Source organism: Argopecten irradians, chromosome 4 (genome assembly GCF_041381155.1).
Source record: "Argopecten irradians isolate NY chromosome 4, Ai_NY, whole genome shotgun sequence".
Taxonomy (NCBI): Eukaryota; Metazoa; Mollusca; class Bivalvia; order Pectinida; family Pectinidae; genus Argopecten; species Argopecten irradians.
The window spans coordinates 42,323,440-42,343,601 of NC_091137.1; the positions used below are offsets into that span (position 1 = coordinate 42,323,440).

Here is a 20,162-nt window from a genome sequence, read left to right on the forward strand (position 1 = left end):
CAGTGATTCTCTGGTTTCTAGGTGTTCCGATCACATGGGATCGCGAAATGTCCGTAGCGCTTAGATTGGCTCCGATGTCGCTGGCTATTGATGACAATGCGCTGTATGGATCGAGGTATTGGACCCCCCGCGAGGGGAATTGGCACGTTACATATAAGGAATGATTTTTATTTCATTTTATTTTTTTGTTGTTGTTTACTGATGTGTAAACTGCATTTGTTGGACTGATATTTCAACATGATGCCTTAACGCGCTTAATTTAAATATCTGTCCAACAAATGCAGTTTACACACCAGTAAACAACAAAAAATAAAAATCATTCCGTAACACACCGCATACATGGGAGACCGTCCTTACATGACCCTGGCTGTTAATAGGACGTTAATTAATTCAACAAACAAGCAAAATGGATGTTGACAGAAAGAGTCGGCTCCCCTCGTGCTGTATGAGTTAATATTATGATGGCGAGATGGAAGCATGTTAGCTAGGAAAGAGGGACAATGACCATAAACAAGCTGATGGACTTCAATGATTTTGGGCTTTCACCTTCTATTGATAAGTATATCTAATCCAGATGCTGTATATAAAAGATATCGATCATGACTGATGGCTTTGGCAGCACCGGTTATGATCCAAGCTGCTTCAAGTTGAATGTTTCCTAAAAGATTTTTTTATCCTAATGTTATGTTTTTCCAGACAATATCTCCATATTCAATCAATGGTCTAATAAAGGATTGTTTTTTTTAATATTTTCTAATAATCTGCTGTCGATGATCAGACCAAGTTCCGTTAGCCGACAGGGTGATACCAATATGCTTCCACTGTAACAGACAATGATGTATCGTCAGCGAACAGTTTGATGGAGCAGCTGATACTGCTAATGATATCATTAATGAAAATTTACAATAACAATGGGCCTAGAATAGATCCTTGAGGAACATCCGCTGTAATATAAGCTAAATGAGATAGTATATCGTTAATAACTACACTTTGACAGCGATTAGCCAGATAATTTGAGAACCAAGAAAAATATTTCCTGTGATACCGATGGATTTTAATTTGGATATGAAACCTCGGTACCATTCCCGGTCAAATGCTTCGCTTATATTACAGAACACCAACCTTATTACGCTACCCATATCGAGGTTATAACATGTTTCAGGAGAAAGGAATGAAAGTTGATTGATAGTGGAATGACCTGATCTGAAGCCAAATTGAATGGGAGTAATAGAGACATATCAATAAGAAAATTTTAGACTTCCTTGTACACACTATTTTCTATTAACTTACCGACAATCATCCTCGATACTCCAGGAGTCACTGTTACTGAAGTTATACCCCTGGACTACCTCATAGTGAAACTGGAGGCATCAGAACAAACAGGTAATTTAGTTCTTTGAGGATTATCAAGATATAGAGGGGGATTATCTCATACCTTAATCCTTTGTCCAATTTATTTAAGATACCGTACGGTAGACCAAAATGTCCAATTAATGGTCATAGCCGTCTTCGGAATTTCAAAAGCATTTGCAAAAACAAAAAAATGAAAACACTCTAGAAGTCTTTACAGAAATGAGTCATATCAAGCGAACAAAATATATTCGGAGGATGAGTTTGACAGAGAAAGAATTATTTGACTCTATCATTACTCATTCGATTCCCTCATTATTTAATATTTTTTCGATTTTCTACATTCTAGAACGTTTAGAAACGCGTACAGTTACAAAGATAGGTTACGTTCCCTGACATCTGCGCCTAAGAACGTTCTCCGCAAACCAGTTTTCCTAGGCAATAAGTTATTGGTTTTTTCCATGTGACTTTCAATTCAACCAATTAGTTACTAATTGCATTATTATGTGTATGAAATAATTATGATTTAAGATATGTATCTTATAATTCAATTTTGCTTGTTACGAGCATTTTCATTGGCTTAAAAATTTACTTTATCAGCCCATAAAGGAAAACATGGCGTCGCCGTTTGAAACGTTGCTTCTGGTAGGCTGAGATGACGGCGTAATGATTTGATAGACAAAAGAGTCTCAAAATGAATTTTGAATATTGAGGAGATTATCTTTAGTAAATTGAATTATAAGGATTAATTTGAATAGATTTTTTTATGTTATGGAGATATATAACACAAAAATCTGAGTGTACTCTCATCATAAACCGGTTTATTTAGAGTACACTCAGATTTTTGTGTTATATCTTCATAACATAAAAATCTATTCAAGTTAATCCTTAAATACATTTCAAAAGAAAAATAAAGATCTCGAACTGATCACATGTATTAGACATGGACCAAATACATACAATCATGCAAATGGGGTCACTTATACATTATGTATAGCGAGAAATTATGTTATTCCATGTGTTTGAACGGACTCGATATTATAAAAAACATCCTTGAACCTTAAATGACTTAATAAGAAATAGCAGAGCACACAAAAACTAATCATTGTGCCTCTGTGACATCTATTGATCAGAAATGCGAATATTCACTATTAGAAATTCCAATCTCAAACTTCTATCTCACCTAATAAGGCGACGACAATGGAACCACTGCCGCATATCTTTATCAAGTCCAGAATGAATTCAAAGTTTTGCTAATGATGATTTATATTACTGTCTTAACAATATACCAGATATATACCAGATTTCGGTCTATTTTAAGCAAAGCTTCTTGACCACCTAAATCTATAGTCTGTACATAATCATAATTATATTTGCGCAAAACTCAAAAACTTGAACTAATGAAATATTGAGCACATCCAGTTCTATACCTTATATACAATATATACACTATATGTCCCTTGTTTTAGCCTGCTTATAGTAATGTCTTCAATAACAGCTAGGGTAAAACTTAATGTCACAGTTCTTCCAATACGTGTTTATGAGGGTCTTGAATCTGTTCACCGACTCGGCATTCACAATTTCCGAAGGTAGGGAGTTCCAGTCGTTGATCACTCTTATTGCAAATGAATGTTTCCGAATGTTAAGTCTCGTATGAGGTTTCAGTAATCTTTTATTGTGTCCCCTTGTTCTGTAATGGTCTTGTTTGGTCAGCATGCTTCGGCCTCTATCACTGGTTTTGTCAATTTCATTAATAATTCTGAATACTTGTAGAACATCAGCTCTTTTACGTCTGTACTCTAGAGATGGTAATCCAAGTTGACGTAATCGGTTTGAATAGGTTAAGTCGGAAAGTCCTTTTACTAGTTTGGTGGCCCGACGTTGCACATTTTCTAGTTGCTGAATATCCTTAAGTAGCAGTGGACTCCAAACTGTAGTAGCATATTCTAACTGTGGCCGAATGAGAGATTTATATAATGGCAGAAACATGTCTTTTTCGAGTGGACCAAACGTTCTCCTAATCATCCCCAGAAGTCGATTTGCTTTCTTGACACAAGTTGATACGTGTATGCTGAATTTGAGAGTTGGATCAAATATCACACCTAAATCCTTTTCTTCGCGTGTAATACTTAATATACTTTGTCCGTTGTTCCCCAACATACTGTACTCGGTTTCTGTGTTGTTATTTCCAAAATGCATAACTTTACATTTGTCAGCATTAAATTTCAATTGCCATTTCTGTGACCAGTTGTCCAATTTATTGAGGTCTCTTTGTAATTTTTTCGAATCGTCGATGTTATTGGCTGTCCCATACACTTTGGTATCATCCGCGAAAAGTTTTGTTATGGAATGTGTTGTTTCTGGAAGGTCATTAATAAATATCAAAAATAAAACAGGTCCGAGCACACTACCTTGGGGTACTCCACTTATAACCGGGATCCAGGATGATGTTGTTCCGTTTAAAACAACCCGTTGTTTTCTATCTGATAGAAACGCCTTTATCCACGCGGTCATTTTACCATTAATCCCCAGAGCTTTAAAAGAGCCTTTCCTACCGAGATATCTACGGGTTATCCTTAATAGCTTTTGGGTTTATGAAGCCATAGACAAACAAGAGGCCCAGAGGGCCTGTATCGCTCACCTGGTTTGTAATGTCATGTTCTGAATACAGGTTCATTATTTCTTTTCTGAAGGAATTTGAATATTTACCTCTTATTTCCCTATTGGGCCCCGCCCCTCCTGCCCCTGGGGGGGTCAGAGCCAAAATTTATACAAGTTCTGTTCCCCTTCCCCCAAGGATGTTTGTGGCCAAATTTGGTTACAATCCATGTAGAACTCTACGACAAGTAGCGATTTATAGGATTTACCTCTATTTCCCCTATTGGGCCCCGCCCCTCCTGCCCCTGGGGGGTCAGAGCCAAAATTTATACAAGTTCTGTTCCCCTTCCCCCAAGGATGTTTGTGGCCAAATTTGGTTACAATCCATGCAGAACTCTAGGACAAGTAGCGATTTATAGAATTTACCTCTATTTCCCCTATTGGGCCCCGCCCCTCCTGCCCCCGGGGGGTCAGAGCCAAAATTTATACAAGTTCTGTTTCCCTTCCCCGAAGGATGTTTGTGGCCAAATTTGGTTACAATCCATGTAGAACTCTAGGACAAGTAGCGATTTATAGGATTTACCTCTATTTCCCCTATTGGGCCCCACCCCTCCTGCCCACGGGGGGTCAGAGCCAAAATTTATACAAGTTCTGTTCCCCTTCCCCCAAGGATGTTTGTGGCCAAATTTGGTTACAATCCATGTAGAACTCTAGGACAAGTAGCGATTTATAGGATTTACCTCTATTTCCCCTATTGGGCCCCGCCCCTCCTGCCCCTGGGGGGGTCAGAGCCAAAATTTATACAAGTTCTGTTCCCCATCCCCCAAGGATGTTTGTGGCCAAATTTGGTTACAATCCATGTAGAACTCTAGGACAAGTAGCGATTTATAGGATTTACCTCTATTACCCCTATTGGGCCCCGCCCCTCCTGCCCCCGGGGGGTCAGAGCCAAAATTTATACAAGTTCTGTTCCCCTTCCCCCAAGGATGTTTGTGGCCAAATTTGGTTACAATCCATGTAGAACTCTAGGACAAGTAGCGATTTATAGGATTTACCTCTATTTCCCCTATTGGGCCCCGCCCCTCCTGCCCCTGGGGGGTCAGAGCCAAAATTTATACAAGTTCTGTACCCCTTCCCCCAAGGATGTTTGTGGCCAAATTTGGTTACAATCCATGCAGAACTCTAGGACAAGTAGCGATTTATAGAATTTACCTCTATTTCCCCTATTGGGCCCCGCCCCTCCTGCTCCCGGGGGAACAGAGCCAAAATTTATACAAGTTCTGTTCCCCTTCCCCCAAGGATATTTGTGGCCAAATTTGGTTACAATCCATGTAGAACTCTAGGACAAGTAGCGATTTATAGGATTTACCTCTATTTCCCCTATTGGGCCCCGCCCCTCCTGCCCCTTGGGGTCAGAGCCAAAATTTATACAAGTTCTGTTCCCCTTCCCCCAAGGATGTTTGTGGCCAAATTTGGTTACAATCCATGTAGAACTCTAGGACAAGTAGCGATTTATAGGATTTACCTCTATTTCCCCTATTGGGCCCCGCCCCTCCTGCCCCCGGGGGGTCAGAGCCAAAATTTATACAAGTTCTGTTCCCCTTCCCCCAAGGATGTTTGTGGCCAAATTTGGTTACAATCCATGCAGAACTCTAGGACAAGTAGCGATTTATAGGATTAACCTCTATTACCCCTATTGGGCCCCGCCCCTCCTGCCCCCGGGGGGTCAGAGCCAAAATTTATACAAGTTCTGTTCCCCTTCCCCCAAGGATGTTTGTGGCCAAATTTGGTTACAATCCATGTAGAACTCTAGGACAAGTAGCGATTTATAGGATTTACCTCTATTACCCCTATTGGGCCCCGCCCCTCCTGCCCCTGGGGGGTCAGAGCCAAAATTTATACAAGTTCTGTACCCCTTCCCCCAAGGATGTTTGTGGCCAAATTTGGTTACAATCCATGCAGAACTCTAGGACAAGTAGCGATTTATAGGATTTACCTCTATTACCCCTATTGGGCCCCGCCCCTCCTGCCCCTGGGGGGTCAGAGCCAAAATTTATACAAGTTCTGTTCCCCTTCACCCAAGGATGTTTGTGGCCAAATTTGGTCACAATCCATGTGGAACTTTATGACTAGTAGCGATTTAAATCAAATGTTGACGGACGGACGGACGGACGGACGGACGGACGACGGACGGACGGACGGACGGACGGACGACGGACGCCGCGCCATGACATAAGCTCACCGGCCCTTCGGGCCAGGTGAGCTAAAAACGGAAGGAAATTCTTCATAGACGCGAAGCGTGTATGGAAAAATAACCTAAAACCTCTAACCAATAGAAATGAGTGTAACGTATGAAATTTCGTTAATCTAGCCTATCATCTTCCAGGTAAGCCTCTTCTTGGAAATTTGAATTCTATTTTTTGTCTTTTTACGTAGCTCAACGATCACGTCACTAACTAGTTACCTACCAGCAACTGACGGCAGAGAACAGGTAAGAAAATACTCTTAACTCTGAACATTGTACGCTATAAACGTCGAAAACATCAGGAGGGGGGAAGGATTTAGAAGTTTAGAATCAGAATTAAATATCATCGGAATACGCATTTTTGATAGACATTCGTAACGTTCTTATTAAAAAGGCATGTTATATTCAATAGACATTTTTTAATTTTTTATGTATGAAGAACAATTGCGGGATATTTTAAGTAAATCTGTATATTATTTATGAGAAAAAGAAGCTCCGTCATAATAAATATTCAATAATGTAATACAACATTTGATTGTATATGGTAAAACCCGAGACTTGCCGAGGGTTTTGCAACATTTTGTGATCCCGAGGGTGTGCTGAAGAGCGTTCTATGGAAAGCTGTTTTTTCTTGGTTTCCAGTTATGTGTTTGTGCTTGTTAGAACCTAGCTGCAATATTGTAGCTCAAAAGACTTTTTGACAGAAAATGGTGTCGTCTTTAGAGCTACAATTGGTGCCTATTACTGCTAATGGAGCAAAGTAATGATTATGCAAACAATTATAAAACGTTTGTTTGCATTTTTATCGTACTTGTTTGATATCGCTTACCTACTAGGCAATAAAACTGAACCACATAAAATATCAAATTCTCATCTAGGCATTTTTTTTTACACAATACATATGAAGGTCTTTCTGATGAGAATTTATACGGCAAGTCCACAAATTGTGAATTTGACGTCTTGTGAGCGGTATGGTAGATATTAAGAATGGTAGTTATGTTTGTTTTGGACAAAAATAATCTGTTAATGCATGTATACGCATAAAATAATTCGAAACCTACAAAAAAGTATAGAAAACTATGCCCGAGTGATTTTCGGAGGCAGTGCTCCACTACGACACATAGGGACCAATTCGTACCCGGCCGAAAGGTATAGTAGGCCGGGTACGTATATTCGTTCTAGTTAGAACCATATTTTCAAAGGGACTTTCAATCCAACTAATTAATTATAAATTGTATTATTATTAATTTTAAATATTTCTGATTGAAGGTAAACTTACCATGTACTAGAGGTATGCTTGATAAGCTTACCATTTTTAAATTCGGGTACAGCTAAACAGAATGAACTTGATCAATTGTCAGCATGCATCGTATCTCATTATATATCTTGTGGTTGACGTGCATTAGTTTGTTAAGATGTGTATCGAATAGGATATAATGTATATAATTATACATTTCAAGAGAAAAATAAAGATATCATGCTCATCACATGCATTGCATGTGCCCCAAATACATGCAATCATGCGAATGGGTTCACTTGTACTTGTATCTATATTATATAAAGCGGGTACTTTGCCATTTGTTTGCCTCTGACGATATAAACATTCTTGAACCTTACATGGCTTTATAGAAATAGCAATACAATAGATTAAACAGCACAAAAACTAATTACCGTGCCTGTGTGACGTCTGTTGAACCGAAATGTGAATGTTCACATTTAGAAATTCCAATTTCCTATTTGTATTTCGCCTAATAAGGCGACGACAATGGAGAACCTACCGAACACCTTTATGAAGTTCATAATGATTTCGTAAATTGGTAATTACTTAAATCTTACTAATGATGATTTAGATCAGTATCCGTCTTAACAAAAGCCTTTCCTACGAAGATGTCTAACGGTTAATCTTAATATCCTTTGGGTTTATGAAGCCATAGACAAAAAACGGAAGGACATTCTTCATATACGCGAAGCGTGGATGGAAAAATAACCTAAAACCTCTAACCAATAGAAATGAGTGTAACACATGAAATTTCGTTATTCTGACCTATCATCTTCCAGGTAGGCCTCTTCTTCGAAATTTGAGTTCTATTTTTGTCTTTTTACTTAGCTCAACGATCACATCACTAACTAGTTACCTACCAGCAACTGACAGCAGAGAACAGGTAAGAAAATGCTCTTAACTCTGAACATTGTACGCTATAAACGTCGAAAACATCAGGAGGGGAGAAGGATTTAGAAGTTTAGAATCAGAATTAAATATCATCTGAATACGCATAAATGATAACCTACGAAACGTTTCTATTTTGTAAAACAAGAGGCCCAGAGGGCCTGTATCGCTCACCTGGTTTTTTGTTAGTAATTATCACAAGACTCTGACAATTAGAAAAATAAGCAAATTGACTCCCAAAGTTTAATTTTGAATCACAACCATACAATGATGCTATTGATACCATACAAATATGCTATCCAATACATAGGTTCAGAGACAAAGTAATTTATATGAAAATAGTAGCCTAATTGACCTTTTGACCTCGCATCTATTGCCGTCTAAGGCCCCGGGGGTCAGCCCTATCATTTGTACAATTTCAAATCCCAGCCCTATAAGGATGCTACCATTGCATTATAAGTGCTCTTCCATTCTTAGTTGCAGAGAAGAAGTCGTTTATATGGAAATAGCTAAATTGACCCCTTTTGACCCCACCCTTCAGGCCCCCGGGGGGTCAGCCCCATCATTTGCAAAATTTTGAATCCAAACCCTATAAGGATGTAACCATTGCATTATGAGCGTAATCCCATGTTAAGTTGCAGAGAAAAAGTCATTTATATGGAAATTGACCACTTTTGACCCCGCCCCTCAGGCCCCCTGGGGGTCAGCCCCATCATTTGCACAATTTTGAATCCCCACCCTATAAAGATGCTACCATTGCATTATGGGTGCTATACCGTGCTTAGTTTCAGAGAAGAAGTCGTTTATATGGAAATAGCCAAATTGGCCCCTTTTGACCCGCCCCTCAGGCCCCCTGGGGGTCAGCCCCATCATTTGTACAATTTTGAATCCCCATCCTATAAGGATGCTATCATTGCATTATGGGTGCTATCCCATGCTTGGTTTCAGAGAAGAAGTCGTTTATATGGAAATAGCCAAATTGAACCCTTTTGACCCCGCCCCTCAGGCCCCCCGGGGGGTCAGCCACATCATTTTGTACAATTTTGAATCCCCAACCTATAAAGATACTACCATTGCATTATGAGTGCTATCTCATGCTTAGTTTCAGAGAAGAAGTCGTTTATATGGAAATAGCCAAATTGACCCCATTTGACCCCGCCCCTCAGGCCCCCGGGGGGTCAGCCCCATCATTTGTACAATTTTGAATCCCCACCCTATAAGGATGCTACCATTGCATTATGGGTGCTATCCCATGCTTGGTTTCAGAGAAGAAGTCGTTTATATGGAAATAGCCAAATTGACCCCATTTGACCCCGCCCCTCAGGCCCCCGGGGGGTCAGCCCCATCATTTGTACAATTTTTAATCCCTACCCTATAACGATACTACCATTGCATTATGAGTGCTATCTCATGCTTAGTTTCAGAGAAGAAGTCGTTTATATGGAAATAGCCAAATTGACCCCATTTGACCCCGCCCCTCAGGCCCCCGGGGGGTCAGCCCCATCATTTGTACAATTTTGAATCCCCACCCTATAAGGATGCTACCATTGCATTATGGGTGCTATCCCATGCTTGGTTTCAGAGAAGAAGTCGTTTATATGGAAATAGCCAAATTGACCCCATTTGACCCCGCCCCTCAGGCCCCCGGGGGGTCAGCCCCATCATTTGTACAATTTTGAATCCCCACCCTATAAGGATGCTACCATTGCATTATGGGTGCTATCCCATGCTTGGTTTCAGAGAAGAAGTCGTTTATATGGAAATAGCCAAATTGACCCCTTTTGGCCCCGCCTCTCAGGCCCCTGGGGGGTCAGCCCCATCATTTGTACAATTTTCAGTTAGTAGCCCATAAGGATGCTACCAGTCAAATTTTGTTGAAATCCGACCAGCGGTTATGGAGAAGAAGTCGATTGTTGACGGACGGACGGACGGACGGACGACGGACGACGGACGACGGACGACGGACGACGGACGCCGGACGCCACGGTATGGCATAAGCTCACCTTGGTCCTTCGGACCAGGTGAGCTAAAAAAGGCATGTTATATTCAAAATAATTATTACAATCTTAGTATCATAGACATTGTTTTAATTTTTAATGTATGAAGAACAATTGCGGGATAATTTAAGTAAATCTGTATATTATTTATGAGAAAAAGAAGCTCCGTCATAATAAATATTCAATAATGTAATACAACATTTGATTGTATATGGTAAAACCCGAGACTTGCCGAGGGTTTTGCAACATTTTGTGATCCCGAGGGTGTCCTGAAGAGCGTTCTATGGAAACCTGTTTTTTCTTGGTTTCCAGTTATGTGTTTGTGCTTGTTAGAACCATATTTTCAAAGGGACTTTTAATCCAACTAATTAATTATTAATTGTATTATTATAAATTTTAAATAATTCTGATTGAAGGTAAACTTACCATGTACTAGAGGTATGCTTGATAAGCTTACCATTTTTAAATTCGGGTACAGCTAAACAGAATGAACTTGATCAATTGTCAGCATGCATCGTATCTCATTATATATCTTGTGGTTGACGTGCATTAGTTTGTTAAGATGTGTATCGAATAGGATATAATGTATATAATTATACATTTCAAGAGAAAAATAAAGATATCATGCTCATCACATGCATTGCATGTGCCCCAAATACATGCAATCATGGGAATGGGTTCACTTGTACTTGTATCTATATTATAAAAAGCGGGTACTTTGCCATTTGTTTGCCTCTGACGATATAAACATTCTTGAACCTTACATGGCTTTATAGAAATAGCAATACAATAGATTAAAGAGCACAAAAACTAATTACCGTGCCTGTGTGACGTCTGTTGAATCGAAATGTGAATGTTCAAATTTAGAAATTCCAATTTCCTATTTGTATTTCGCCTAATAAGGCGACGACAATGGAGAACCTACCGAACACCTTTATGAAGTTCATAATGATTTCGTAAATTGGTAATTACTTAAATCTTACTAATGATGATTTAGATCAGTATCCGTCTTAACAAAAGCCTTTCCTACGAAGATGTCTAACGGTTAATCTTAATATCCTTTGGGTTTATGAAGCCATAGACAAAAAACGGAAGGACATTCTTCATATACGCGAAGCGTGGATGGAAAAATAACCTAAAACCTCTAACCAATAGAAATGAGTGTAACACATGAAATTTCGTTATTCTGACCTATCATCTTCCAGGTAAGCCTCTTCTTCGAAATTTGAGTTCTATTTTTGTCTTTTTACTTAGCTCAACGATCACATCACTAACTAGTTACCTACCAGCAACTGACAGCAGAGAACAGGTAAGAAAATGCTCTTAACTCTGAACATTGTACGCTATAAACGTCGAAAACATCAGGAGGGGGGAAGGATTTAGAAGTTTAGAATCAGAATTAAATATCATCTGAATACGCATTTTTGATAGACCTACGTAACGTTCTTATTAAAAAGGCATGTTATATTCAAAATAATTATTACAATCTTAGTATCATAGACATTGTTTTAATTTTTAATGTATGAAGAACAATTGCGGGATAATTTAAGTAAATCTGTATATTATTTATGAGAAAAAGAAGCTCCGTCATAATAAATATTCAATAATGTAATACAACATTTGATTGTATATGGTAAAACCCGAGACTTGCCGAGGGTTTTGCAACATTTTGTGATCCCGAGGGTGTCCTGAAGAGCGTTCTATGGAAACCTGTTTTTTCTTGGTTTCCAGTTATGTGTTTGTGCTTGTTAGAACCATATTTTCAAAGGGACTTTTAATCCAACTAATTAATTATTAATTGTATTATTATAAATTTTAAATAATTCTGATTGAAGGTAAACTTACCATGTACTAGAGGTATGCTTGATAAGCTTACCATTTTTAAATTCCGGTACAGCTAAACAGAATGAACTTGATCAATTGTCAGCATGCATCGTATCTCATTATATATCTTGTGGTTGACGTGCATTAGTTTGTTAAGATGTGTATCGAATAGGATATAATGTATATAATTATACGTTTCAAGAGAAAAATAAAGATATCATGCTCATCACATGCATTGCATGTGCCCCAAATACATGCAATCATGCGAATGGGTTCACTTGTACTTGTATCTATATTATATAAAGCGGGTACTTTGCCATTTGTTTGCCTCTGACGATATAAACATTCTTGAACCTTACATGGCTTTATAGAAATAGCAATACAATAGATTAAACAGCACAAAAACTAATTACCGTGCCTGTGTGACGTCTGTTGAACCGAAATGTGAATGTTCACATTTAGAAATTCCAATTTCCTATTTGTATTTCGCCTAATAAGGCGACGACAATGGAGAACCTACCGAACACCTTTATGAAGTTCATAATGATTTCGTAAATTGGTAATTACTTAAATCTTACTAATGATGATTTAGATCAGTATCCGTCTTAACAAAAGCCTTTCCTACGAAGATGTCTAACGGTTAATCTTAATATCCTTTGGGTTTATGAAGCCATAGACAAAAAACGGAAGGACATTCTTCATATACGCGAAGCGTGGATGGAAAAATAACCTAAAACCTCTAACCAATAGAAATGAGTGTAACACATGACATTTCGTTATTCTGGCCTATCATCTTCCAGGTAAGCCTCTTCTTCGAAATTTGAGTTCTATTTTTTGTCTTTTTACTTAGCTCAACGATCACATCACTAACTAGTTACCTACCAGCAACTGACAGCAGAGAACAGGTAAGAAAATACTCTTAACTCTGTACATTGTACGCTATAAAAGTCGAAAACATCAGGAGGGGGGAAGGATTTTGAAGTTTAGAATCAGAAGTACAATATCATCTGAATACGCATTTTTTAATATTCAAAACAATTTTTACAATCTTATTATCATTTTTTCTATTTTTAATGTATAATTGCAGAATATTTTAAGTAAATCTGTATGGTATTTATGAGAAAAAGACGCTCCGTCATATTAAATGTTCAATGATGTTACAACATTTGAATGTATATGTATATATGTTATAGAACATGCGTTTGATACAATACATTTATTATCTATATAAAGCATGAATATACTTATGTGCGTCATAGGTCACTGTTTGCAGGACATTTTTATCTAAGTGAACACTCTGTATGTATTTAAATGTGTGACAGGAAAATAAAATACATATGTATTACTTATTTTCGCATTTCAAGACATTTTAACGTTAAAAAAATCCCCATGCGTCATACAACGTATTTTGTATATATAAGAAACTATAGTTTGTAAAAGGTGGTGTTCAAGCTAATGTTAAATATCCCATAGAAACTGCCCACAGCCCAATTTTCTTTAAACTTTGCATATCGAAACTACTACTAGTTATTTCTCTAAAATAGGGCCACTTTTTCCTTTTGTGATTTTAAAAAAACCCAAAGGGCCTGAAATCTGTTTTCATTTTCATTAAAACTACCTTCACAAATATGTCATATTAGGTCATCCTTTGTTAAATGTTGTTTTTTTTCTAAATCTGGGATAAAAGTTGTCAGGCTTTTTTGTACTGTTAGGTAAAATACAATCATAAAAATGCACTAATTTTATGGAAAAATATTAGTTTTACGTACATTGTAATTCTATTACTAATTGTTGTTTTATAATGGTAACTATGGCCAATTTTTAATTTACAGCCATCTAGGATATCCTGTTTCGCTACATTTCAGCCTTTGAAATACTATTTTCCCGGATTTCAATATTTTTATAAATGGGTATACAATAAAGAATGAAGTATCTTTCATTAACAAAAATAATAAAAAATGAAAAAGATCTTCAAAAGCTGGTCACAAGGGGTCTAATTGACACATATTTTTAGAAACATCATTTCAGGCTCATTATGCCTTTTTTAAAAAGTCAAAATAGATAAAAAAAACACAAATAAAGAAGTAATGACATAGACTTAAAAATTTGAAAAAAAAATCTGAGCTAGAGCAGATTTTGCAACCCCGCCTTTATCGCGAAAGTAACAATGTCGCGGAATGTTTACAACATATACATAAAGCAAAATTAAACACTCGAGATTTTCTCCATGTCTACAGCATGCTGATCTTTATACATTATACATCAAGACGGTACTTTTTGCTTACACATGGATTACGATCACGTATTGTCTCCGCCGATATCTGTTATATATATTTCATATATTATACATATGTACATTATTAAAGTAATTAAACATGAATAGATATAGATTTCATTTCATTTCAGAAATATTTTATTAACAATACAAATATACATAAATACAGAGTATACATATACATTATATTGTCAAAAGAATAAGACAACAGGCATATTGCCTATATTAGTCTTCTTCTGTTACCTCCGGTTAGGCTTGAAAGAAATATGGTATGTTTCACTCTATTACAAAAACATGGCATTACGTGTTTGGTATTGAACTCAGGAAAAAGGGATTTATGTTCATCGTGTAATTAAATGGACTATGCATTATAATTAAAAGGATAATTTCTACTAAAAAAAAAAAAAAAATCTTAGCAAGCAAACGAAGTTGATACATGTAATTAATAGAGTGAATGCAAAACACATTTCCAACAAGCCTTAAATGAAGAAATATACGTTTCAATATTTTTTTTATATAGAACTACTCATTCACGCTCTTTCATTCCTTTCCATTCATACTAAATGTTATATAAATTTATTATAGTATAATAATGACTTAATTGCTATAATATCATAGTAAGTAAATGTAAGTAACTGAATTACTACTACTTAGTATTGCATATACTTCAAATTATTTGTACATAGAAAAACGTTTTGAGGATTTAATATATAAGTTTACATGAGAAAGAATAAGTGTATTTATTTGATCAGGTACATGTACATTACGGATGCCACACAGTAGGCATTGTAGATTTACATAACCTAATAAATTGTAGATGGATAAAATGTGGTGCCTTGAATCATTATACAATGGACATTGAAAGAAAAAATGAACTAAATCTTCACTGGGAGCACCACATACACAGGATGAGTTATCAATCAGGTGATCAGAATATTTATCAAAATTAAGGTCACTTTTAAAATTTCTAAGTTGGCAAAGGATTATGTTAAGTTGTCTTGGAGAGGAATCCATGAAGACTTCTGAAACTATCATATCGTGAGCAATTTTCAATTTACATTTAAAAGAAGAAATTGAAACAGAGTCTCTAATGGAACTGTCAAGTGAGTTCCACATATCCATGGTTGACGGAAAAAAACTTTTCTTATAGCTATTAGTTCTTGACTGTGGAATATTAAATACTCTGTTATTTCTAAAATTGTATACATTGTTTAGATTTAAATATGGTTGTATAATATTATAAAGATACATTGGAGTATAATTATTAATAATTTTAAACATTAGTATAAGTTTGTGATCCTGTCTTCTTTTACTTAATGGTTCTAGTTGTGTTTCGTTATATAAAATATAGTGAGATGTACCTCTTCTAAGTCCTGTTATTAATCTCATAGCTTCCAGTTGAATGGATTCAAGAAGATCAGCTTCAGCTTGTGTACAATTGTCCCAGACTACATCAGCATATTCTAATATTGGTCTTATGTAGGAAGTATATAAAGTTTTCAAAGTTTTTCTATCAACTAAATTTTTCAATACACGAAGTAAACTTAATCTAGCGTTAGCTTTTTGATATATATTAGAAATATGGTCTGACCATGTTCCTTTACTATTGAAGGTAAGCCCTAGGTGGTTATGGAATTCATTTTGTGCTATTATATTATCATTAAATAAAAGATGTGGATAATCAATATTTTGTCTTCGACTGAGGTTCATAGCTATTGTTTTATTAGGGTTGAAGAGAATTTGCCATTTAAGTGCCCATTCTGAGATAGAGGCTAAGTCATTATTAAGCAGTGAAGATGGTGTTTCCAGATCATTATTATTTTGTATTATTACATAAAGAGAAGTGTCATCTGCAAATAATTTTATATTACTGTTAATATCATTAGTAATATCATTAATAAAGAGTAAAAACAAAAATGGACCAAGGACAGATCCTTGAGGGACTCCTGCCGAAATAGGTTTAGTGCTGGATTGATACCCTTCAAATATTACCCTTTGTTTTCTGTCAGATAGGTAAGCATTGAACCAATTATATAATTTACCTTTAATACCATAAGATTTTAATTTATGTAAAAGACCTAAATGCCATACGCGATCAAAAGCTTTACTTATATCACAGAAAACAAAGCGCAAATCTTTACCTTGATCTAACATACTACTTATAGTATTATATATATCAGTTAACTGATTAACTGTAGAGTCAGTGGGTCGAAAACCTGACTGATGTTCACTTAACATATTATTACTTGAAATATAATTAAACGTGTATTTAAAAATAATTTTTTCTAAAATTTTAATAAAGACAGAAGTGACCGCTATGGGTCGATAATTATTAAGGTCACTGGTTTCGCCTTTTCCTTTATAAATTGCAGTAACATTAGCAACTTTTAAAATATCTGGTATTTCTCCAATATTTAATGTTTTATTAAATAATAATTTAAGTGGATATACTAAAGATGGCGAGATATTTTTAATAATAACTGGTAAAATACCATCTGGACCAGCTGGTTTATTTTTATTTAGAATGTGAAGTTGGTCAATAATATCTTGTTCATTTATATTTATTTCTGAGAGTTCAACATGAGGCAGGGGAGGTAATTCCGGTAGATCAGAGTCTCTGATGTCAGAAGCAATACTAGTAAAGTGATTATTCAATGCCTCAGCTTTATCAAGTGGATGAATAAGAATTTCATTGTTGTTTATTAATGGAGAAGATTGGCTATTATTAATATTGATTTTTCCCATAGCTTTAGCAATTTGCCACCACTTTTTAGGATTAGTAGACTTATCAGCAAGAGAGCTCTGTAATTTTTTCATATAACTTTCCTTTGTTTTCCTAATCAAATCAATTACTTCATTCCGAAAGTTCCTAAATTTTGCCCAGTCCTGAACCCTATTTTTTTGTTTAGCAAGACGATGTAATCTGTTTTTTTTTCTCAATTTATGTCTAATTTCACCAGTCATCCACGGCTTATCATCAGGATGTACAATAACTGTTTTATGTGGTAAATGTTTGTTAGTAGCAGTGTTTATTTTCTCTAACAGAATAGAATATAATTCGTTAATATTATTACTATCATTAAAAATAACATCCCAATCAGTATTACGCAATTCACTATTAATATTTTCCCAATTTGCTTCATTGAAATTAAAAACATTTTTTTTATAAGGTTTGCTTCTACAAGTTTTAAAACAGATATAAGCTAGTATTGGGCAGTGATCACTACAGAGAGGAGAAAGTACTTGTGTTGAATTAAAAATAATCACATTATTGGTAATAAAAACCTCTATCAGTGTAGCAGTGGTATCAGTAATACGTGTGGGTGTTTGTATGAGGTTTATTAATTGATATTTAGTTAGTAGCTTAGAGAGATGAGAAGAAGTCTTCATTTTTAGCATGTCAATGTTAATATCACCAGTAATGATAATGTTATGAGTAGTATTGATAAGGTTATCTATTACAATATCAAGTTTATTCCAGTAATCAACTGCAGTATTGGGAGGTCTATACAAGCAACATAGAAGTATTTTTTTGTTTGAGGAACTTATCTCTAAAATAATATGTTCAATATTCTCAGTCTCTAAATCATTTCTGCGATTAACCTGAATATTACTTTTAGTATAAATCAAAATACCTCCACCATGTTGAAGCTGCCTATCTCTTCGATATAAATTAGGATGGGATTTCAATTGTAGATCAGTATTCAATACATTGGGGCCGAGATGAGTTTCAGTTAGGCATATGATATCATTATCACATAATTCAGCATCAATTAGATCAATTTTATTCCTGAGAGACCTAACATTTAAGTGTACTATTGATAAATCATTGAATAAATAATTTTCAACAGAAGAAGCTGAGGATGGACCTGGATTTGTGTGAATATCACCTGACATGATAAGTAGAATTACAATAATTAAAAGGTAATACTTTAAATTAGAAGTAAAGGGACATAAGATGCAAGTCATATTTAATCTGTTACATTCATACACACTCATACTTACAAAAAAAATATAGAAAATCATAATTAACTTTAAAGTACTTACTAAAAATGAATTAGAGAGGGAAGATCAACACAACGATGAGGACAAAGTTGCATATGTCTCCTCCGTGTACTTTATGAATTATATCAAGGACTTAGAAATATATACGGATATAATACATTATAAATGTATGTCTTGGTTATAAAATATAAGCAAGGTTTTATTTAATTTTAGTTGATAATAATTTGATCAAATTAGATATAATCTGTTGCGTACAGTACTGCATTGACAAAAAAAATATGTCAATCAATCAATAAGTTTAGGGGATTTACTAGAGAGAGAGAGATATAGAATTAATTCTTATACTGTAAGCTTATATATATATGTGTGTGTCATTGGGTAATCTATGCATTAGCCCGAGAGACTCTGGCCCTGACACCAGACTTAGACATTATGACAGATAGATGTCTGAAGCCAGACATCTATCTGTCATAATGTCTAAGTCTGGTGTCAGGGCCAGAGTCTCTCGGGCTATCTATGCATGAGGTACAGTACCGATTAGCAAACTGTTATTTAGTAATGTCATGGTATCAGGAACAAAACAACATCATAAATAAAAAAAACGGATATGTTTAAAAGGTATTTGCTGAACTTACATCTTGTCTGGAGTTCATACAGGAGACTAATCAATAAGTAATCATCAGGCAACACTTCGAAGTTCCCATGTGTTTACAATCGAATAACATGATTAATAAACGCACCTCACCCGTACAACAACGTGTTCAGGTTAAGATAGCCGATAAGACCATTGATATGTATATCAGACAAAAGTATCGAAAAATCAAACTAAGTGTATAAGAATTAAGCACATTACACAGGGACACGGCACATTAGCTGACTTTGATAAATATTGTAAAACAGTGTATTCGACTAGTATACACTATACGGTAGTCAATGAATGTGATATGACAATATATTTTAGCGTGTGATTCACATAACTTAGATAAAATATGTACTGCATTTAGCATACACGTGTATACGTATAATACAAGTTACAGACACAGTATTTTGATGAGATACATGTACGTGTACACATGCAGTAGATTTAGACTTATATATACTATTATTTATTTTATATTCATCTCTCAGTTCAAGTTAGACATAGCTAAATTTGAGCTATCAGGCCAAGAATTAGACATACAATGTAATATGGGTTTATAGTTATGGCCTTATTACGGTATGTATGGTCCAAAAAAATATATATATATTAAAAAAATTCAACAGCTCATCAGTTGCAAGGTTAAATATAGTTGCGGTACGTGTACATATATGAAACTCTGTTAATAGATCTACTATACAGATGTATATAGCAACATGCTATGAATGAAGAGAGGATCTATCGGATCAATTCTTAAAATAATATACCAAGTAGCACCCACATACAAGAGAAAAGTCACTATATTATTAATCAATGGAGAATCAGATAAATCCACATGTATATAAAAAGGATACTTAAATTGATTTTATTAGAAAGATTTTACCAACAAGATCGTATCCATGTGTAATTATACTGTTAAGTAGTAATAATAATGAAATATTTAACTGTCTCGAGTGACCAGTTTCAGGAAAGGAGCTTCCTTCCTGAACACAAGACGAGTTCTTTTTCTCTCGGATTCATGCATTTTGGATCTTTTATGTAAAAGTTCTCCCCTCAGTTTGGAC

At 35.6% G+C, this 20,162-nt stretch overlaps 1 long non-coding RNA gene across 1 annotated transcript; it reads right to left on the minus strand.

Annotated features, from left to right (window-relative positions):
* Nucleotides 1-375: 375 nt before the first annotated feature.
* On the minus strand, nt 376-19,197 carry LOC138322518 (uncharacterized). The gene is made up of 3 exons (XR_011208413.1): nt 19,097-19,197; nt 1,291-1,361; nt 376-821 (listed from the first exon to the last, which is right to left on the minus strand). It is a non-coding gene; the product is annotated as an uncharacterized lncRNA (long non-coding RNA).
* Between the last annotated feature and the right edge of the window lie 965 nt (nt 19,198-20,162).